Here is a 24,086-nt window from a genome sequence, read left to right on the forward strand (position 1 = left end):
ATCAATAAGTGTGTGCATTTGATATCTTTGTTATTGTAATTATGAAAAATTTTAACAAATGCGTATTGGCCAGTGCCCAAAACAATTTGTAAATTTTTTTTTGGGGAGCATGGGGGCTATGCAAGTAGGCTGTTTAGGTTTTTAATGTTGGTAACGCCACGTAGCGCTCTGTATGAAAATCACTGGCTGTGCTGTGTGCAGTCTGTGGCTGGTTGGCACTGTTGGAATTTGCTATTGTAGTGTTGGGCAGTTGGCTGTTAACAGCGCGTAGCGTTGAGCGTTGCACAGTTGGAGGTGAGCCGCCAGCAGTGGTGGATGTGGGGAGAGAGATGGCGGAGTTTTGAGAGCGGATGATCTGGACGTGTGTCCAATGTCAAGAACATATATATATATATAATGACTTTTGAACACTAGTAAGGTAAATACATTGTTTGTTCTTTATCAAAATCTTTCATTTGCTAACTATGCCTATGAGTAGCTATCCCCTTCAGTAGTTCGAATCTTTTATTTAGCTGGCGGTAGTGGCTCTCGCTGTATGGCAGTAGTTTGAGTAACGAAGATTTTTGTGACGTAAGTGATTCGTGAAAGGTATAGGTTATTGTTAGTCAGGGTCATCCTTTTGTAGGGATTATTAAAAGTCAGATTGCGTTGAGCTAAAAGTATTGTGTGTCAGTTTAGTGTTAATCAGAATAGGAAAAGAGCGAAATGTCTGAGTACGTTCAGTTCTGCTCAGCTATTTGAAAATTAAATAATGTATGAGGTTTATCAACACAGTAATTAATAAATTTTTCTAAGGGGACGTTTCACGACATGCTCATGTCCTGATATTTCCACGCAGCTTCCCAGGTCAGAGAGTCACGCAGAACTAGTTGCCACAGTGTATGTGCGTGCATGCTCTGGCATTGGAGGGAACCAGGGGTGATTAGAGTTGTAGGAATTCTAATGTTATCAACACATCCTGCTACAAAATTGTAAGTGATCGATATTACAAATGTTCAGTTTTTCACAGAGAATTCATGCGACATATGCGATCGCAGAGGCAGCGCAATGCATACTGAGTATTAATTAACTGTTCACATATCCAAACAGCACCGCTACCGGGACTTTCCCCTCCATCTGCGGACAAGAACCGACTAGCTGGCTGGCTGGAAGCTTCCTTTGTACTCGACACTCGCGAGACCCTTAAGCTGGAAATTCTCATTCGTTCCGGCCACAGGCTACCTCCGTCACTCACCCAACATTGCAAATCGTGTTATCCTAGGAAACCAGCCACCCATTTGTCATTGTAATTATGATTAAATATTACGATTCCACTCCCCCCATGAACCATGGACCTTGCCGTTGGTGGGGAGGCTTGTGTGCCTCAGCGATACAGATAGCCATACCGTAGGTGCAACCACAACGGAGGGGTATCTGTTGAGAGGCCAGACAAACGTGTGGTTCCTGAAAAGGGGCAGCAGCCTTTTCAGTAGTTGGAGGGGCAACAGTCTGGATGATTGACTGATCTGGCCTTGTAACACTAACCAAAACGGCCTTGCTGTGCTGGTACTGCGAACGGTTGAAAGCAAGGGGAAACTACAGCCGTAATTTTTCCCGAGGGTCTACTGTATGGTTAATGATGATGGTGTCCTCTTGGGTAAAATATTCCGGAGGTAAAATAGCCCCCCATTCGGATCTCCGGGCGGGGACTACTCAAGAGGACGTCGTTATCAGAACAAAGAAAACTGGCGTTCTACGGATCGGAGCGTGGAATGTCGGATCCCTTAATCCCGCAGGAAGGCTAGAAAATTTAAAAAGGGAAATGGATAGGTTAAAGTTAGATATAGTGGGAATTAGTGAAGTTCGGTGGCAGGAGGAACAAGACTTTTGGTCAGGCCAATACAGGGTTATAAATACAAACTCAAATAGCGGTAATGCAGGAGTAGGTTTATTAATGAATCAAAAAATAGGAATGCGGGTAAGCTACTACAAACAACATAGTGAACGCATTATTGTGGCCAAGATAGACACGAAGCCCACGTCTACTACAGTAGTACAAGTTTATATGCCAACTAGCTCTGCAGATGACGAAGAAATTGAAGAAATGTATGATGAAATAAAAGAAATTATACAGATAGTGAAGGGAGACGAAAATATAATAGTCATGGGTGACTGGAATTCGGTAGTAGGAAAAGGGAGAGAAGGAAACGTAGTAGGTGAATATGGATTTGGGGTAAGAAATGGAATAGGAAGCCGCCTGGTAGAATTTTGCACAGAGCACAACTTAATTATAGCTAACACTTGGTTCAAGAATCATAAAAGAAGGTTGTATACATGGAAGAAGCTGGGAGATACTGACAGGTTTCAGACAGATTATATAATGGTAAGACAGAGATTTAGGAACCAGGTTTTAAATTGTAAGACATTTCCAGGGGCAGATGTGGACTCTGACCACAATCTATTGATTATGAACTGTAGATTAAAACTGAAGAAACTGCAAAAAGGTGGAAATTTAAGGAGATGGGACCTGGATAAACTGACTAAACCAGAGGTTGTACAGAGTTTCAGGGACAGCATAAGGGAACAATTGACAGGAATTGGGGAAAGAAATACAGTAGAAGAAGATTGGGTAGCTTTGAGGGATGAAGTAGTGAAGGTAGCAGAGGATCAAGTAGGTAAAAAGACAAGGGCTGGTAGAATTCCTTGGGTAACAGAAGAAATATTGAATTTAATTGATGAAAGGAGAAAGTATAAAAATGTAGTAAATGAAGCAGGCAAAAAGGAATACAAACGTCTCAAAAATGAGTTCGACAGTGCAAAATGGCTAAGCAGGGATGGCTAGAGGACAAATGTAAGGATGTAGAGGCTTATCTCACTAGGGGTAAGGTAGATACTGCCTACAGGAAAATTAAAGAGACCTTTGGAGGAAAGAGAACCACTTCTATGAATATCAAGAGCTCAGATGGAAACCCAGTTCTAAGCAAAGAAGGGAAACCAGAAAGGTGGAAGGAGTATATAGAGGGTCTATACAAGGGCGATGTATTTGACGACAATATTATGGAAATGGAAGAGGATGTAGATGAATATGTAATGGGAGATAGGATACTGCGTGAAGAGTCTGACAGAGCACTGAAAGACCTGAGTCGAAACAAGGCCCCGGGAGTAGACAACATTCCGTCAGAACTACTGATGACCTTGGGAGAGCCAGTCCTGACAAAACTCTACCATCTGGTGAGAAAGATGTTGAGACAGGCGAAATAACCTCAGACTTCAAGAAGAATATAATAATTCCAATCCCAAAGAAAGCAAGTGTTGACAGATGTGAAAATTACCGAACTATCAGTTTAATAAGTCACGGCTGCAAAATACTAACGCGAGTTCTTTACAGACGAATGGAAAAACTAGTAGAAGCCGACCTCGGGGAAGATCAGTTTGGATTCCGTAGAAATATTGGAACACGTGAGGCAATACTGACCCTACGACTTATCTTGGAAGCTAGACTAAGGAAAGGCAAACCCACGTTTCTAGCATTTGTAGACTTAGAGAAAGCTTTTGACAATGTTGACTGGAATACTCTCTTTCAGATTCTGAAGCTGGCAGGGGTAAAATACAGGTAACGAAAGGCTATTTACAATTTGTACAGAAACCAAATGGCAGTTATAAGAGTCGAGGGGCATGAAAGGGGAACAGTGGTTGGGAAGGGAGTGAGACAGATTTGTAGCCTCTCCCCGATTTTATTCAATCTGTATATTGAGCAAGCAGTGAAGGAAACAAAAGAAAAATTCGGAGTAGGTATTAAAATCCATTGAGAAGAAATAAAAACCTTGAGGTTCGCCGATGACATTGTAATTCTGTCAGAGACAGCAAAGGACTTGGAAGAGCAGTTGAACGGAATGGATAGCGTTTTGAAAGGAGGATATAAGATGAACATCAACAAAAGCAAAACGAGGATAATGGAATGTAGTCGAATTAAGTCGGGTGATGTTGAGGAAATGAGGAATGAGGAATTAGGAAATGAGACACTTAAAGTAGTAAAGGAGTTTTGCTATTTGGGGAGCAAAATAACTGATGATGGTCGAAGTAGAGAGGATATAAAATGTAGACTGGCAATGGCAAGGAAAGCGTTTCTGAAGAAGAGAAATTTGTTAACATCGAGTATAGATTTAAGTGTTAGGAAGTCATTTCTGAAAGTATTTGTATGGAGTGTAGCCATGTATGGAAGTGATACATGGACGATAAATAGTTTGGACAAGAAGAGAATAGAAGCTTTCGAAATGAGGTGCTACAGAGGAATGTTGAAGATTAGACGGATAGATCATATAACTAATGAGGAGTTATTGAATAGGATTGGGGAGAAGAGAAGTTTGTGGCACAACGTGACTAGATGAAGGAATCGATTGGAAGATATGTTCTGAGGCATCAAGGGATCACCAATTTAGCACTGGAGGGTAGCGTGGAGGGTAAAAATCGTAGAGGGAGACCAAGAGATGAATACACCCAGCAGATTCAGAAGGATGAAGGTTGCAGTAGGTACTGGGAGATGAAGGAGCTTGCACAGGATAGAGTAGCATGGAGAGCTGCATCAAACCAGTCTCAGGACTGACGACAACAACAACAACAACAACATTACGATTCCAGCCCAAATCTGATGACACATGAGCAAAGTATTGGAAGTACCTCCTCCTGACGACTGTGGCTCTGGAAATATCAATGTCTTTCTTATGTCTGGACATAATTTTCCACGTAAAATAGTAAATTCGCCATGGATGGACATATCTCATTTGTTTTTGTAGCGAGTGGTACCAGTGTATCTCATAAGCAACCAGCAGTTAAAAACACGATCGCGACGACCATGTTACTATCACTCTATGTAAAAAGCGTCTTGGTTCTACAGGCACACACAACTATGGCTAACAATATCCATGTTAAAAACTATATGCGTACTTTATGCATCGAGGTATTGGTATTTCTTCCAAACCAAGTGATCTTCTACTCAGTATACAGCGACACAATATCTACGGTGGTAGCGTGGTGTCTATTAACAGATCGGAAGTGCACGTGCATGTCGCAAGCGCTATAAGCTCGTAATAAAATCATACTTATCACTCAGTTTAGAATGTGATCCGACTATGGAACGTGGTATTAAGCCAATTCTTGCGACTACCTCATGCTGCTGCTGGATATTTCCCACACTAACAAACAGTATTTGTAACACATTCTATCATGATAGCATGTAGGCAGGGTAACAGAGCTCCTCTCATATGTCCACAGGATTACAAGTGAGGAAGGATGATGATTGATTGAGAGTGATAACATACAGTGGATGACGAGCTGTGTGAGGAATAACCTAGAATGTCCAATGCTATATTGAACTCGTAAGAAATGTACAAAATCCTATTACCAGTACATCAGCTTCTCAGATCTATAGTTTTACTTTTCCTCAAAGAATTTGCGATTTGGAATCAAGCCTCTCCATTCAACCACATAATTACATTCAATCCTATGGAGATGTCTTTTAATGATTACAACCACTGGTGAATCATATTCGCGGCACTCTCATATATCGGAACGAGTCACCTGTATCGAACCTATCTCCTAAGGACCCCATACTGCAACACTCCAATGTGGTTTTAGACAGCCGCTCTTCATCTTGAAACTGTTCCCCAGTATCTGCCCCGCCCTCCATGTAGCTTTGTCCACGTGATCACCCCAGTTTGAGACAGAAATGAGAGGACGTCGGAGAGCTCTATATCTACCACCTCCTGCAGTCCGTGGAGAAGCAGAGTAAGCTGAGATAATGCGACAGAACCACGTTTTGGCAACTCAGTGGAAATGGGAACATTTTGTTGTAGCTATGTCAATCATGGGCAGTGAGTAAGGTCAGCGCCAAACGAAGCTTCCTCCTGCAACGTGAGGTAGAATAAAAATCAGTATGAGCAGTTTAGGTGGTGTCTCTTGTCATAAATACTAGAAAGACTCCACATCATACAGGAACTGGAAGAAGAACGAGAATTTTGTTACAGTATTGCGGTGAGTTTCCAGACTACACATTGGTACTGCAGTCTTAAGGAGATATGCGTCCTGTGGCGCTGTTCTCTCTCGGCTCGATGGTGATGGGTGTCCCAGTCGAGATGATGTGAATGGCGTCCGTCGATCACAAAAAAAAAAAAAAAAAAAAAAAAAAACTAATTCTTCGCTTGGTTTGGTTATTTTCGGATATTGTATCTCGAAAATGATATCACTGTCTCCATGGAGCAGCACGCCGCAGTGTGTGCGCCGCCCTTGCTTCTAATGAAAGCAATTGTGTTCGTTGTCTGCCGATCTCCTTCGCTTATAGATGTAGCGACTGTACCACTCGATAACGCGATGCCTCCATTGACCTGAAATAATCAAAAGTCCCTTGTGTGTTTGCGAAAGACACTTCCGTTTTCGCGAACTTGCTAACTATAGTTCTTAGTCCCTTTTTGAGAATGGTTATTCAAACGTTAACAAATAGCGTCTTGAATCATCATTCCATCACCCAATCCGAGGCCACATTATGAATTTTGAGAGGATATTAAGTTGTTAATTACTATTCCGTCGTCAAGGCGTCGCTACGTCGCGTATTCAATAACTGGAAGATGTAACTCCAAAGATAATATACCCTTGAGCAATGTTTTGGATGAGTCGTAATTTTGGTGTAAAGTTATTGCTGTTCACATTTAAATTATCACTAATTCACTTGGCACTTTTATGTAATCCGAAGACTCGGTCAGTTTCACAAATACACTTTAAATGTCCATTAAATGATGTAGGCGACACGAAGAATTAAATTTGAATTAAGGTTTATTATCTTTCGTAATTATTGTTTGTCCCTACGCTAAGCAAACACACCGATATGGCATTCAGGAAATTATGTCCCTTAACATCAGTAATCTTGACTTTGATGATAATACGGTGAAATTGTAATCTCTTCGTGATTGCGTTTAGTTGTGGCCTATTCAAGCCTAATAGTCGAGTTTATGTCGGCGATCAGTCTCTTTCTGTGTCCTTTGATGTTCATGACTATTACGTATCACGAAGGCTAAGTCCTATCACAAATCGGTAATCACACGATTTACTTTTCTGTCACATACATCAAAATCCCATTATTTGTCCAGATGGTAAAGAAGATCCTATTTCGGTCCGACTTCTGACTAATACTTCCATACTATATCGTAAAACTTTAAACTTCAGATCGGCTTTAAAACAATCTAGTAGCGCTTAACATGCATACTACTGCTGCCCGAGTAAAAGAGAGAAGTTAACATCTCCATTGCTGAGTTACATTATAGTCACAGCGAAGTTGCAGCTCGATGTGGCTACAACTCTCTTCTAGGATAAATGTTATCTTTGGTCGATTTATGGTCTGGGTTTAACCTTCGTAAATAATAATTTTTGAGTTATTTCTTTAAAGTTTCTGTATTGTATCAGATGGTATTCTTTCATTCAGTCCTTTCTTTATGATAAGCATTAGCATTTGTGTAACATCTCTGTTAATCAAACTGAGAAGAGCGCAAATTTTGTTGTCAGTAGCTGCCGTCACTGTCAGGATGACTAACTTTGTTATTTCTTTTGCAACAAAAGGGTTGTCATTATGGGTTCTATATTTGGGGTGTTACAATCCATTTGGGGGCATTTATGTCTGTCACCTAAACATTCTCTCTATCCCCATTACTTTGTTCCATCCAACAGAGTAAAACTTCGAACTATAAAAATTGCTGTAATGTCACCACATTGAGAACCTGATAACATACTACTGCAGCCCTCTCTTCCAATATATCAAAAACTCAGACCTTGGGCACTAAATGATGAACTTCTTCTTTGATCATATAAGGTTAAATTATATCTGTTAAGGGTTTTTAAAAAGCTGTAAACAAATGTGGGTCTTGAGTGACGTGTGTGCAACGACAGCATAAATAAAGCAAATTATGCTGACGTCGTAAGGTTAAAAATGTTCTTCTTTGTTTGTTCGGTATGTTTTTCATTGTTTCTTCCACTGTTTCTTACATGTTTCCACACCCGATTCACTAAATACGAAACCTAACACCTAAATTTCTCATGACAGGGATAGGCGAATGACCTAACTAAAGAGGAAATGTAATTAATATATTATATGCTTTTCATCTGAAGATGGATCCACAGAGTCCGAATGCATCAAACAATTCAATAAAACACGAAAAAATGTGACATGTGGTTTGTATTCAAACTACCTACGATAAACCTTTTTTCCTTTCTCATTTAGTAGGTCCTGTCAGCGATAAAAGGTTTCGCACAATTTTGAAATTATGTGTATGGTTTGTTTTAAGTCACTAAGTGCGCTTATTGTTAAATACTGGATGAATACAAGAGGACTATTCGGAAAGTAAGGTCCGATCGTTAACGAAATGGAAATCATAGTGAAAATCAAAAATGTTTCATTTACAATAGTTTGCTACACCTTCGAGCTACACTAGACTCTCACTAATCTGGCCCTCAGTAGTTTGGCCTCTCAGTAATCCGGAGCACATCCAAAAACACATGCACAATGAATTATCATGCGCAACAATGCTTAGTTAAGCAATGCTTTATATACTGTAATTGAAACTGTAGCTTTCTTTACAGTTCGGAATCATGTTTTCTAAAAGAAATCACTTTACGCTAGACCTGAAGCAGAAACTAGAAATTTTAGATAAGTTAAATTTAGGTTCTTCGCAGAATGTCATTGCTGCTGAGTTCATTGTTGGACGAGCAACTATTTGTGATGTCAAAAAGAAAGAAGATGTTATTTGTCAGTACTCAACACAAATGGATAGTGAGTTGCAAAAACGGAAGATTATGCGAAAGAGTGAGAATGATGAAGATGTTACTAAGAGGCTGAATGAGGAAAACTGTGATACGGGCCAAACTTTAACAGATGAAGAAACAAGTAAAAGGGTTTAGGAAAGTAAAGATAAAAGTGACGAACAAGAGGACACAGGGTAAGAGAGCATGAAGATTTCTCACACTGATGATGCTGAGCTGCCGATGTCTTCCTGGAGTGTATTATGCTGTACCGATGTAATGCTAGTAAAGCGGTTGCGTGATAAAGCAAGCCACTGTGACAGTTAAAAATTAGAGACATGTTTCATAGTGAGTGATTGACTGTATAATTATGTACAGTACACACTCAAGGACTAAGTTTTCTTTGAAACTTAATGTATTTTTTGATTTAATGAAGTATATCCTCTATGTTTTGAAATTTAATAAAGCATAGTACATTATACCTCCTATGTTTTCAAAATAAATAGAAAACAAAATAAATCAATAAAATAAATTTCAGACACTCAATAATACGGCGTTTCTGCAAATCCGGCACCTATATGTGCCAGGAATAGCCGGATTAGCGAGAGTCTAGTTGACTTCTCTACATAGTCGCTGCTACGACGTAGGCATCTGTCGTGGCGTTGTATCAGCTTTTCGGTACCCATGTCATAGAACACAGCCGCCTATACTTTCCGCCACTTCTCTACGGTGGTTTGCAGTTCGTTACCTGTGTCAAAATGTTGACTTCATAGCCAGAAGTTCATGCGATCAGAGGTGAACATCAGAGGGAGCCAAACCCGGAATGTAATGTGTTTTAGTCAAACACTTCGCATCGTAAACACGGCAGGGGCATCCTCACTGCCCCTGCAGAGTGCTGCCGAGAACTGTTATGAAGAAGGAAATTCATGGCAGTCACTTTATGTGCGGTTGCACGAAATCAGGCGAAACCTCTCACCACGCACCCATAATTGGCTGGAGACACTATTGTTCTGTGCATCTTTCCGTGCTCACTGAGTGCTCAAAACTGAAAAGAGTGACGTGACGCGATCTACAGCGATATTAGAGACACTCCCCAACACATCTGTGCAAATCTGCATCGATTTTTCAATGTAGTTTCCATTTCGTGACGTATCGGACACTACTTCCCGTGTTTGCGTGTGGTCAGCAACGCTGTCTCGAGATGTATACACAGTTAGTAATTGTAATAATTGTCTTAATGTAGGTTAATTCTTACAAAGAAGAAAACCGCAACCAGCCACTATTAATACTGCTATTTATTTAGGTAAATAGCGCCGTTACCGGTTTCGAACTGGCAAGTTCATCATCAGACGGCTGTTCACATGATTTTCAAGAGAAACTTTACATTATCGTCCGTTTTCGATTTTTGTTGTTCCACTGTGGCGAAGTATTTTTGGTGTGTTGTTGCCGTCGAAAATTCCGAGCGATTTTGTTGACAAGTTGCAGGATTGTATTTTTCGCATATTCCTAAATATATCCAGAAACAAATTCTTTTTGGTGTGCATGTGTGTGTGGTGCTTTGCACAATATGGTGATGCACAAGTTGTGTAATTTATTTAGGAATATGCGAAAAACACAATCCTGCAATTTCGCAACAAAATCGCTCGGAATTTTCGACGGCAACAACATACCAAAAATACCTTGCCACAGTGGAATAATAAAAATCGGAAACGGACGATAATGTAAAGTCTATCTTGAAAATCATGTGAACAGCTGTCTGATGATGAACTTGCCAGTTCGAAAGCGGTAACGGCGCTATTTACCTACATAAATAGCAGTATTAATAGTTGATGAAGGTTTTCGGGTCTTCAGCCGGGTGGTAGCGTTGATATCTCGCGACGTTTCGGCAAGTGTCATACTACCCATCTTTTGGCGAAGATCTTCGCCAGAAGATGGGTAGTATGACACTTCCCGAAACGTCGCGAGATATCAACGCTACCACCCGGCTGAAGACCCGAAAACCTTCATCAATAGTTTACGCCGGGAAAGCGTACAGTCACATATAGCAGTATTAATAGTGGCTGGTTGCTGTTTTCTTCTTTGTAGGAATTAACCTACATTAATTGTACACAGCCACGGTCTCACCGTGTCAGTTTTATACAAAATAGCGATAATTGTCTTACTGAGTTTAACTTTTCACAAAAGATTACTTCTCTTAAAGCAGCATTTTAAATTTTGACATTCGGTTATTATTTAAAAGAAATCTTGAAATCAAGTTCTTTTGCCCCTGAAAGCCATTAGATAAGCAACCTGTCACTGGTCTGGATCCCACGATAGTCGCTTGGTAATACAGATATGTGCCTTAGGATCATCGCTTAAAAATGTCTACGTTTTCAAAGAAAGAGTGATGCCCTGCTCAGTAATACTGCAACCGTATCGCTTTGCAGAACGCAGTATTACATTTAGCACAGGGTTTCTTGTGAGAATCTTTGGCGGACTGCTCCATACCAGGAACCTCAGACACATCTTCCGAAAAAAGGTCTGGTGAATGTCTGGAGCAGTGTTCCCTGGCGGCGGGAAGTCACGATTGCAACCGCAGGCCGGAGCAACCGCGGCTGCGAGGCGGAGCGTCCCGTGCGGGTCCGCCGCATCGGCTGCCCGATAATTGTGGCCGCATTGCGCGCTGCGTGTTGCGGTTTCCGCCTGACAAGAGAAGACGCTGCCGGCAGATGTCTGCTTCTGGGCTGCAACCTCCGACCTCCCAACCGCCCGTTGAGCAGAAAGTGGTGAGGTTCTCCTCGGAAAAACTCTGACATTTCCGGTATCGTATTTGACCACTTCCTTTCATGAATCTTCTACAACGTTCTTCAGAACTACTAGATGGAAGAGCAGACTTCATTCTGTGTTTTCGAGATTACGAGATCCAAACGAATAATCAAAATTCCTTTTTTATACAATTCCAAGGGTATTTTATCATCCAAAATTGAAACCGTTTACGGGGAGACAACCTGAGATCATTAAGTGTGTACAACACATGCTAGAAAAGAGCTACTATAATTTTTGGTAATGACGGTGATCTACCTGATGTCTTTGAGCTTACTAGATATTTTCCGAAATAGTTGCTAATCTTCTTAGTCATTATGTTTGTTTCAAGTCTTCTTGTAGACAACATCTTTCAGAGTCAACCTTTTCTTACGTTGTCCACTTTTGGCAACGTTATTAAGTCACCACGACCAACCAATTTAAAAATTGTATCTCACAAAATTCTTACTAGGTACGATACTTCCAGGACAAAATGAAAAACCAACTAGCAGAAGAGGTAATTTTTTTTTTGGTGCGTCATCAGTCTTCTGACTAGTTTGATGCGACTCCCCACGAATTTCTGTCCTGTGCTTAACACTTCATCTCAGAGTAGCACTTGCAATTCAACGTCCTCAGTTACCTGCTAGAGGTATTCTATCTCTGTCATCCTTTCTGTTTTTGCCCTGTATCGCTCCCTATATTACCATGGAAGTCATTCCCTTCTGCCGGCCGGAGTGGCCAAGCGGTTCTAGGCGCTACAGTCAAGAACCGCCCTACCGCTACGGTGGCAGGTTCGACTCCTGCCTCGGGCATGGATGTGTGTGATGTCCTTAGGTTACTTAGGTTTAAGTAGCTCTAAGTTCTACGGGACTGATGACCTCAGACGTTAAGTCCCATAGTGCTCAGAGCCATTTGAACCATTCCCTTCTCCTTCTCAGTGTTTGCAACTTATCGCTTTCCTCTCGGATTCTGCGCAAAACCTCTTCATTCCTTACCTTATTAGATCACCTAATTTTCAACATTCATCTGTAGCACAACATCTCAAAAGCTTCGATTCCATTCCGTTCCGGTTTTCCCACAGTCCATGTTTCACTACCATTAAATGTTCTGCCCCAAGCGTACTTTCTCACAAATTTCTTTCTCACATTAAGGCCTATGTTTGATACTAATAGACTTACCTTGGCCAGGAATGACCTTTTTACCAGTGCTAGTTTGCTTTTGATGTCCTCCTTGCTCCGTCCGTCACTCGTTATTTTCCTGTTCTCATATCTGCTACTTTTCAGTATTTTCGTCTTCCTTCATTTACTCTCAGTCCATATTCTTTACTCCCACTCCGTTTAGCAGATCATGTAATTCTTCTTCACTTTCATTTAGGATAGCTATATCATCATAGAATCGTATCACTGATATCTTTTCACCTTCAGTTTGATTTCCGCTCCAGAACCTTTCTTTTATTTCCATTATTGCTTCTTCGATTTACCGATTGAACAGTAAGGGCGAAAGACTACATCCATGTCATACACACTTTTCAATCCGAGCCTTTCGTTCTTGGTCGTCTACTCTTGTTATTCCCTCCTGGCTCTTGTAGATGTTGTATATTACCCATCTCTGTGTTTAGCTTATCCCCATTTGTCTCCGAATTTCGAACATGTTGCACCATTTTACACTGTCGAACGCTTTGTCCAGGTCGACAAATCCTATGACCGTGTCTTGATTTTTCTTTTGTCTTGCTTCCATTGTCAACCGCAACGTCAGAATTGCATCTCTGGTGCCTTTATCATTCCTAAAGCCAAACTGATTTTCATCCGACACCTTTTCAATTTTCCTCTCCATTCTTCTGTATATTATTCTTGTCAGCAACTTGGATGCATGAGCTGTTAAGCTGATTGTAGGATGATCCTCGCACTTGTCAATTTTTCCAGTCTTCGGAATTGTGTGGACGATAGTTTTCCGAATGCCAGGTGGTATTTTTCCAGACCTATACATTCCATATGCCAACACGAATAGTCGTTTTGTTGCCCCTTCCCTCAATGCTTTTAGAAACTCTGATGGAATATTATCTTATTTGATCTTTAGCCCTCCAAAGATCTCTTAAATTCTGTTTCTCATAGTGGGTCCCCTATCTCGTCTACATCGACTCCTGTTCCTCCTTCTATCACATCAGACAAGTGTTCCCCCTGATAGAGGCCTTCAATGTACTCTTCACTTCTATCTGCTCTCTCCTCTGCATGTATCTGTGAAATTCCCGTTACACTCTTAATATTACCAGTCTTGCTTTAGTTTCACCAAAGGTCCTTTTGACTTTGCAATATGCTGAGTCAGTCTATCCGGCATCATTTCTTTTTCGATTTCTTCACTTTTTTCGTACAGCCATTTCGTCTTAGCTTCACTGGACTTCCTATGCATTTCATTCCTCAGCGGCCTGTATTTTTGTGTCCCTGAATTTCCCTGAACGTTTTTGCACTTCCTTCTTTCATCTGTCAACTTAAGTATTTCTTCTGTTACCCATGGTTTCGTCACAGTTACCTTCTTTGTAACTATATTTTTCTTTTCAACTTCTGTGATGGCCCTTTCTAGAGATATCCATTCCTCTCCAACTGTACTGCCTACTGAACTATTCCTTATTGCTTTTTCTATTCTTTAGTGAACTTTCTTACTTTTAGTGGACTGCTCCGGGATATGCTTTACAATCCAATATCTGAATTCGTAATCTCTGTCTGATCACGATGTAATCTAACTGAATTCTTCCCGTATCACCCGACCTATTCCAAGTATACCTCTTCGTATCGTGATTCTCGAACAGAGTGTTCGCTATTGCAAGTTGAAATTTATTGCAGAACACTATTAGTCTTTCTCCTGACTCATTCCTTGTCCCAAGCCCATATTCTCCTGTAACCTTTTCTTCTACTCCTTCTCCTACAAGCGCATTCCAGTCCCCCATGACTATTAGATTTTCATCTAAATTATGCATGCATACGAAGAGTAGGACTGCAGGTCAAATGAGTGCAAGGTTCTCAACCGCATAATCCGGGGTAATGAATGAGGTCTAATAATGAATGGGAAAATAGAAGTGCGAGTAAGCTAAAATCTTATCGTAGCTAAAATGGATTGAAAAGGAGCTTTAAATGGCTACTAGTTCCATAGTTAAAGAAGAGATTTAAAGAAGTGTATGGTGAGATAAAGTAAAGTATTGAATCAGTCGCAAACGTAATTGTAGCGTGTGGCGGGAATGCGATTGAAGAAAAAGGACCGAAAGTAAAAACAGCAGGAAATGTTCTAGTACAATGAAAAAGTAATCCCCCTGGAACAAAAAGAGCTTAATTTAATCATTGCTAAGATCGATTACATCATGGTACGACAGGATACTCGAAACCGGATTTTGCATTTTCAATTGCTGGCAACATTTTATAGGTTACGAATGCAGATTAAAATTGAAGATATTGAAGAAAATTAGGCAATTAACAAGATGAACTGAAATACACAGAAATTGTTCAGAGTTTGCAAGGAAGCTTTAGGCAACGATTGGTTCACATATGGGACTGCAACACAATCGAACATGAATTGTTATGTTTGAGAAATGAAAATGTCAAGGCAGCAGAGAATCACATATCTAAAAATATCAGTCGTAGTAAGAATCCTTTGATAATATACAAGATATTGAGATTATTTGACAGAAGGTGAGAATAGAAAACAAATGTAGCAAATGATGCAAACAAAGGGGAATACAGATATCTAAAATATCAATTTGACAGGAAGTGCTAAATAACGTAAGAGTTACTGAAGGAGAAATGCAAAGCTGTACAACGATGCAGGAGAACAGCAGACATAGAAACGCATATAAGAAAACAGAATGACGTTTGGAGAAAAGTACATTCCTGATAGACTATTAAGAGCCGAGAGGCAAACCAGTTTTAAGCAAATGAGGAACGGCTGAAAGCTGGAAGAAATACAACCTTAGGGACAATATTGCGGAAAGGAAAGCGAAACTGATAAAGTTGAATGAGAGATATGATACTTAGAGAAGTATGTGTCAAAGCAATGAGAGAGGTAAGTGGAAACAAGACCGCTGCAGCAGGCGGCGTTCCCTCAGAATTACTGAGATGCTTGGGACGCCCAGCTATGACAAACATGTTTCACTTGTATGTATGAGACAGCTGAAATACCTGCAGACTTCAAGAAGAATGTAATAATTCAGTTCCAAAGAAGCTAGATGCTGCAATGTGTGTATACTACTGATTCATCAGGGTAATAAGTCGTGATGACCAGAACACACTCAAATAAATTCTGAAGTTAGGAAAGATAAAATGCATGGTACGGAAGGTTATGCACAACTTGTGCAGAAATCGAACTGGGGTTTTAAGAGTCGAACGACATGAAATAAGTTTTCTGAGAAGAGAGTGAGAGGTACAGCCCTTTCCAAATTCTATCATTCTGTACCCTGAGGAAGCTGTGAAGTAAAATAACGTGATATTCGTAAAGAAAAGTAAAAATTTATTTAGATGGAATTAAAGTTTCCACGTTTGATGATAGCATTGTAATTCTGTCAGAGACCACAAGTGACTTGGAAGAGAAGTTTAATGAAATTGAATGAAATGGATAGTGTCTTGAAACAAGGTTGTAAGAGGAACATTAATGAAAGTAAAATAAAGATATTTTAATATTGTTGAGTTGTATCATTTGATGCTGATCGTATTACATAAAGGAAACAGGATAAATGTGGATAAGATTCTGGATGATAGGAAACATCCTCATCCATCAGGAATTCATCAGTCTTTTGATGAAGGGTAACATGCGGGTAAAAACAGCAGAGGCTAACAAAGGACTGACCTGCAGTAAGCAAGATTATTTGGGTGTAGATTGCTATCTTTATGTTTAGATGAAGAGGCTTTCATACTAACGTCAAGAGCTACATCAAGTCAGTTTTCCGACTAAAAAGCACAGCAGCAGCAGCAGCAACAACAACAAACAACTAGAATTGCACGAGAGATGGAACTTCTTGGTATTTTTGACAGTCGAGATGGTAAATTTCCTCTAAGGAGTACTGTTCAAAATTGTATACAATGAAATTACGTTCCTAAGTTTAATAACGAGCATATCGTCGGCCGTTTGCACAGTTATGTGGTTATCACAGCTGGTTTGTTAGGTGCCATTATACCCCAAGCGTTGGTAACAGTTATATTTGTTATCCAATGTCTCGGTGGAAGTAAGATAGCTGATTCTAAGAAAACCAGATGGGATGATGCATTACATGAATTTAAAACCAATCACTGCTACGTAAAAGCACAACACCCAATCAAAACAGCGAACCTTATGAAACATCCATGAATTCTGTGTTTACTGGAAACTATTCAGGAGTCTACGCCTTCTTCAGTAATTCCAAATTTATTTCAAACAGATGGAAAACACAAGATGAAGATATTACTACGTCACATGAATATACGCTGTCCAGTCCCATTAATTTCATCACCTTTCGCAACGCAGACCGCAGCGAGACGCGCAGGAAGAGAGACAGTGAGGTTCTGTAAAGCACCGACAGGAATGTGGGGCCATGCCGACTCCAGTGTCGAGGCCAGATGCGCTACTCTCCTCCGCTGAGGATTCATGACGCGAAGAGTCTGCTCGAGGTGGTCCCGCAGATTTCGATTCTCCTTCAATTCCGCGAGTTCGGTGGCCAGCGGAGTACGGTGAACACATCTTGGTGCTCATTTGAACCTCGCACATGCACTGTGTGCTGTGTGACACTCTGCATTGTCCTGCTGGTAGATGCCATCGTGCCGAGGAGAAACAAACTGCGTGTAGGGGTCGACATGGTCCCCATTGATAAATACGTACTTGTGTTCATCCACTGTACCTTACTGAGAGGCGATATCACCCAAGGAATGTCACGAAAACATTCCCCAGACCAGAAAACTCCCTTCCCTGTCCTGGACACTTTCGACGGGTGTTGCATGGTATTTGCCATCGGTCCGATGGAGCATAAAACGTGATTCATCTGAGAAGGCCACCTGTCGCCATTCACTGGACATCCAGTTGCGGAACTGTTGTGTAATCTCCAGCCCTCGTCGCTGATCAACGCAGTCAACATCGGTACCTGAACCGAGCGCGTATTGCGGAGGCCCATACACAGCAACTTTCGCTGGACGAAGGTTTAGGAGACATTATTGGAAGCCCCTTGTTTCACCTGGCCGGTCAGGTGCTCAATAGTTCCACATCTCTTCGCCTGTACACATCTATCCAGCTGTCGTTCTCCTCTGTCATCTATGTCCCATAGTGCACCACAGTTCCCTCGGTGTCAATTTTGGATAGCGCCATTTTTCCATGGACAGTATACTTTAGCCTCGTCGGGACACGAACAGTTTACTAACTTAGTCGCTCCTGAAATTCTACTGGCCGGAGTGACCAAGCGGTTCTAGGCGCTTCAGTCTGGAACAGTGCGACAGCTACGGTCGCAGGTTCGAATCCTGCCTAGGGCATGCATGTGTGTGATGTCCTTAGGTTAGTTAGATTTAAGTAATTCTAAGTTCTAGGGGAGTGATGACCTCAGATGTTAAGTCGCATAGTGCTCAGAGCCATTTGAACCATTTTGAACCTGAAATGCTTCCACACCTGGCCCGAAAGTCAATGATCATACGCTTTTGGAGGTCAGATAAATCTCTATATTACGACAGCGACTGCACTGCTTTCCGCGTTCCTCCGGCACGCTAGTGCTGCCATCTGCTGACTGTGAGTGGTTCCTGCACGGTGATGTCAAACGTAGGCGGTGGTCACATTAAAGTGACTGGGCCGTGCACCTAGCCTAACATGCACACCGAAATACGCACACTAACATCATAGTCAAGTAGATGTAGATGCCAGAGCACATCAGAGTAAGAATAGGTTTTTGAGACGCAATGCGACGCAGCGCGGTGCGCACAAAAAAATTAAATGTTGCTTTTCTTTTTAACCATCTTTACACAGCTCTAGACTTCCAACAATTTGAGTCACCATGGTCAAAATTAAGTACATTAATACATCGGGAATTGCGTGAATTAAGGAACGAATGGCAAGTGTGAAAGTAATTCTCGTGACAACTACATCATTCAGAGAGAATACCTATAAAGAATGTAAAACGGTTATGTGTACCAAGAAACATATAAAAATGTTATTGCCATTTTAGAGAGAGGATACATAGATAGCCCCAAAAGCGTGCTCTTGTGTGTGATAAGCTAGGGTTGCATCAAGGAGGGTCAAACTGATTAGTAAAACGCAAAGGTTAAAGGGAAGAAAAGCTCTATTGTGATTCATCAACATCTAACTGGGAAATTTCGGCGTGTGGACTCCAAAAGGCAAGAACTATCGGTTTAGTTTAACAAAATTGTCACATAGTGAGAACTCAACTCGCACAGGTCATATCTCAGTAGTGATTTGTGGAATCAGTGGATTAGAATAGATGTGTACCCAGCGGCGAGTGGGTTCTGCGAGATTTAATGGGATCACTGTACGAGATGGCCGCCAGCTTGTCCGTATGGCTACAATACAGCTTCGTGCACAACGTGCACAACAGCTTCGTACACAACAGCTTCGAAGTTTGAGCTCTGCTTCGGGTATAGACTTATCTGCGTCGACGCCGCATGCTGCAAAGAACACTTGAGTGTCAATCTTGGTGTGCTAACTTCCAAAATGAAGGTTTTTCGGACGAGTTCAGTTCTGAAGTGATAGACGCATGCTTTCAAGGGGATACCATGATGATCATATTCGTAGCCTGCGTTGTTAAACGGCACAGCAGACAAACCAAAAAAATGGTTCATTGAAATGTTTGGGCGTGTTTTTGGATACCAATGCAATTTAAACTCCTATATATTGAAAGTAACCGGAGTTGCAACCACTACCTCAGGCAGCATTTGGCCGCCAAAGGAAAGAAACAAGTATACGGTTAATGTCCATCGATGTCAATGTTATTAGAGACGTGGCTCGAATTCGGATTAGAGAAGGAAGGGAAGGAAATAGGATGTGCCAGTTCCCATGAACAACCACAGCATTCGCCTAAAGTGACTTAGGGAAGTCTCGGTAAATGTAAAGCTGAAAGGCCGGATAGTTATTGGAAATGGTGTCCCCCTGAACAACATCGAATTTTTTAAGCGTCTAGGAGATATATAGTGATAATTACCCCGTGCTCATAATCACGTGGTACCATAGAGGAGCCTGAAGATGTTGTAACGTAACGAAATCGATTACAAATAAAATAAGACCTCTACACAGGGTGAGTCACTAACTATTGCCACGTAGAATAACTTCGAAAGTATGATACGAGCTGAAAAGTTTGTGGGGCAGAAGTTTCATGGGACAACGTGGGCCATAATATGACGTTGTTTCTTTTGTTGCTAGGTGGGATCGCGTCAGAGATATGAAGGTCAACTTTGTTTTATTAAATGGGGTGCTATAGTTCGGTACTTATTTTCTGATAGCCGCTATCGAGACGAATCCAATTATGTGTAGCAGTAAGGTTTTCGAAGGTCAATGAAAGTCAAAAAGGTGGCGTGAACGTCCATTTACAAGTGTTGGAAGTGGTGACCATTGGTATCAAAGCAGTGTTGCAATCTTATTATCATGGATTGAGGGGTATTCCTTATCACTTCGGCACTTATACAAGCACATGCTCTGACAATTATCACTCGCATATCTTCAGGTGTGGTTGGAAAGTCTTAATAAACAATGTCTTTTACGAATCCCTACAAGAAAAAATCCAGAGCTTCAAGTCTGGCGAATGAGCCGGCCACGACACATCTCCTCCGCGTCCAATCCAACGATTTGGTAATTGACTCTGCCACTCATTTCTAGCCATCAGCGAAAAATGTGCCGGACACCCATCGTGTTGATATCTCATTCTGTTCCTTGTTCCTAAAGGTATTTCTTCCATTAACAGACCTAATGTTTCTTGCAGGAATGTGGTGTACTTCCTACCATTAAAATTTCTTTCGATGAAATAGGGGCCTATAATTCTGTCCTCCAGAATCCCACACCATACATTCACCGACCACGGCTTTTGGTGTGCAACTTGCCGCAGCCAACATGGATTTTCAGCTGCCGAGTAACCCATGTTATGCAAATTAACATTTCCATGGTTCGTGAATGTAGCCTCATCAGTAAATAAAATCAAATTTATAGGTGTGTCATCCTTCTGAATCTGCAGTTGAGCCCAGCGGCAGAATCCAATGCGACGCATACAGCCCGAACCAGGTATAGACTGATATGGTAAGGATGATATTTTTGGCCATGCAGAACACGAACAATACTGTTCTGGCTCATGCCAGATTCCCTTGCGATTTTTCGCCAACTAACACAAGGATCTCGAACCACAGTGACAAGAGTACCAATTTCCGTTTCCTCGTTAGTAACTTTCCTTTACCGGGTATGTTTCCGATGCGTTAAAGATCCAGTTGTTCACAATTTATCATACACATATTTAAATGTACGACGTGTAGTGTGAGTACGTTGAGGATATCTTTCAGCGTATAATTCTGTAGCTCTCACTGAATTCCATTGGCATTCTCCGTAAATGAGAAGCATATCAACTTGTTCTTCGAAGGAATACATCATTCACATTCGCTTGATTCAACGACTGCAGCATTGTTTAAAATAAAATTTCATGAATGTACTAATATAGATATTTTATGCCTACAGGTCCAGTAAACAATAACTTTAAAAAAAACGAAGGAGCACAAAAAGACATTTCCCTTCACAGGACTTGCATACATAATTTTCTTTTCAACTACTTGGTAATATTTTTCGTAGAATAAGTTGTGGTGCACCACTTTAATTACATAGACATTAAGATGTGAATATACATTTCCCTTGTCTGCATTATTGTTTTTACTGTAATATTTTTTCTGCTTGAGCTTTGTCATGTTGAGGTATAAGTTACTGCTGTTTGCCAGGCATAGTGTTACTGAATTTGACTTTGTGTTGCTCTTCTAAGCCTATTTACTACTGATTTATTTTTCTTGTTTGCTGCTCATTGCCTTATATTAGTTGTAATATTGTTGCTTACTTTGCCAATTTGAATTATTTTTGTCATTGCTGTTCGTGTTAATTGTTTTGTGCTGCTGCATTGAATCGTCCCTTAGTTTAGCATCTGAGCTCAGTAGATTTAAGTTAGCTTAAGAGGGGGTAGCCTATAAGAGAATGAGTTGCGATGAATTTGAAGAAATGCACTGAGAGGTTATACGAGAAAAATACAGAAAGCATGCTTGGATAGGACTTTTTTGGCTGGAGCAAATATCGAAATAAGACGAAAGATCTATGGAATGAAGTTTTGGGTTGGACTGCAGTACCAAATGTTACACTGAAAACGAACCCTGTCCTTTCCTTTTGTGTTATCCCACTATATGTTTGTGTACCCTTGTGTATTTATGTTTTTCCTGTATTTATATGTTTATCTGATAAGACTTACGTTGCAGAATTTATCTAATACTCAGCTACATGAACTATGATGAGGAATACTGTTATCCTCACATATAATTGACATTAATAATATGTTATTTACCTTGTAAATATGCTTAGACATTATTTATTCTGTTTTGTTTTAATGCTCATGTGTGACGTTGATGTTTCAAAATTTATTCTGATCTTTTTTGTATCTACTTATCTCATAATTCCTGTAACATTGATGTATATGTTTATTTATATTCTGTTGCAAAGCCTGTACTACAAATGTTATCTGTATTGTTATGTTCTTGATTATGTATTTTGTACCTTTGTTATTGTATTTTTATGTTGTAAAATTGTAATTGACACCAGTTCATCAAATTAAGTAACTTGTAAGTTACATTTCACTGCACACTTTTCTGTTGGTCATAGTATATGGACAATATGTGAGAAGTAGGGACTGATAGTGTTTGCACGTGTGTTGATAATTCAGCAAGGGACTGGATAACAGCATTGCTGGTTCTAAGAACAATTCCAAAAACTTCGTGAGTGTACAACTGCTTATGGACTTGCTATATTATCCGCAAGACTCTTCAATGGTGCTTGTGCACCTGCACAGTCACAACAGATGGCTGCTGGCCGTCTCTACAAGGACTACAGTGGGTCTGCATCTTTGATGGCCCACCAATACCATTATTTCTACACGGACTGCAGTGGGTCTGCACCTCTGGTGGCCCACCAATACCGTAATCTCTACCAGGACTACAGTGGGTCTGCTCTGTGATGACCTACCTACCAAAATTCTTCAAAACGTCGAATGACTCTGCTGTGGGTTTGCTCTGTTGTGGCCCATTACCTGTCTGCATGTCAAGAGTCAGCACTGTCTTTCTATTGGAAGGATAACACTAATTCTTCAAGACGGCATGGAAATCCACTACTTCCGTGTGCATTTTCTTTTACTGCTCAGACTTTGAGAAAAGAAACGGCAGTTTCACTGTGATGAATGATCAGGACTGTCTTTATGGACTGTGAGAAAATTTTAGCTTTTGACCAACATTGTATCAATAAGTGTGTGCATTTGATATCTTTGTTATTGTAATTATGAAAAATTTTATCAAATCATTATTGGCCACAGCCCAAAACAATTTGTAAAAATTTTTTGTGGGGAGCATGGGGCCTATGTAAGTAAGCTGTTTATGTTTTCTTATTGGCAACGTTACGTAACGCTCTGTATGAAAATCACTGGCTGTGCTGTGTGCAGTCTGTGTCCAGTTTGCATTGTTGTCAGCCATTGTAACGTTGGGCAGCTGGATGTGAACAGCGCATAGCGTTGGGCAGTTGGAGGTGAGCCGCCAGCAGTGGTGGATGTGGGGAGAGAAATGGCGGAGATTTGAAATTTGTAAGACTGGATGTCAATTATGAATATTAAGGTAAATACATTGTTTGTTCTCTATTAGAATCTTTCATTTGCTAACTATGCCTATCAGTAGTTAGTGCCTTCCGTAGTTTGAATCTTTTATTTAGCTGGCAGTAGTGGCGCTCGCTGTATTGCAGTAGTTCGAGTAATCAAGATTTTTGTGAGGTAAGCGATTTGTGAAACGCATAGGTTAATGTTGGTCAGGGCCATTCTTTTGTAGGGATTTCTGAAAGTCAGATTGCGTTGCGCTAAAAATATTGTGTGTCAGTTTAAGCACAGTCTTGTATAATTTTTCTAAGGGGACGTTTCAAGTTGGCCTCTATATCTCTGACGCGACCCCATCTAGCAACAAAAAACCGACGTCAAATTATAGACCCCGTTGTCCTGTGCAACTTTTGTCCCACAAACGTTTCGGCTCCTATCATACTTTCGGTGTTATTCTAGGTGGCAATAGTGACTCACCCTGTATACAGTTGATGGTGTCACGCCTCCTAAATAAAGAGTCTGAATAACAGTCCTGTGCGTTATCATTACGCCACTCTCCCGCTTTAGATCCCCAATTACTGTAATTTTCAGCAGTGTTAGTCTATTGCCAATAGCAATATACACTCCTGGAAATGGAAAAAAGAACACATTGACACCGGTGTGTCAGACCCACCATACTTGCTCCGGACACTGCGAGAGGGCTGTACAAGCAATGATCACACGCACGGCACAGCGGACA

Source organism: Schistocerca cancellata, chromosome 2 (assembly GCF_023864275.1).
Source record: "Schistocerca cancellata isolate TAMUIC-IGC-003103 chromosome 2, iqSchCanc2.1, whole genome shotgun sequence".
Taxonomy (NCBI): Eukaryota; Metazoa; Arthropoda; class Insecta; order Orthoptera; family Acrididae; genus Schistocerca; species Schistocerca cancellata.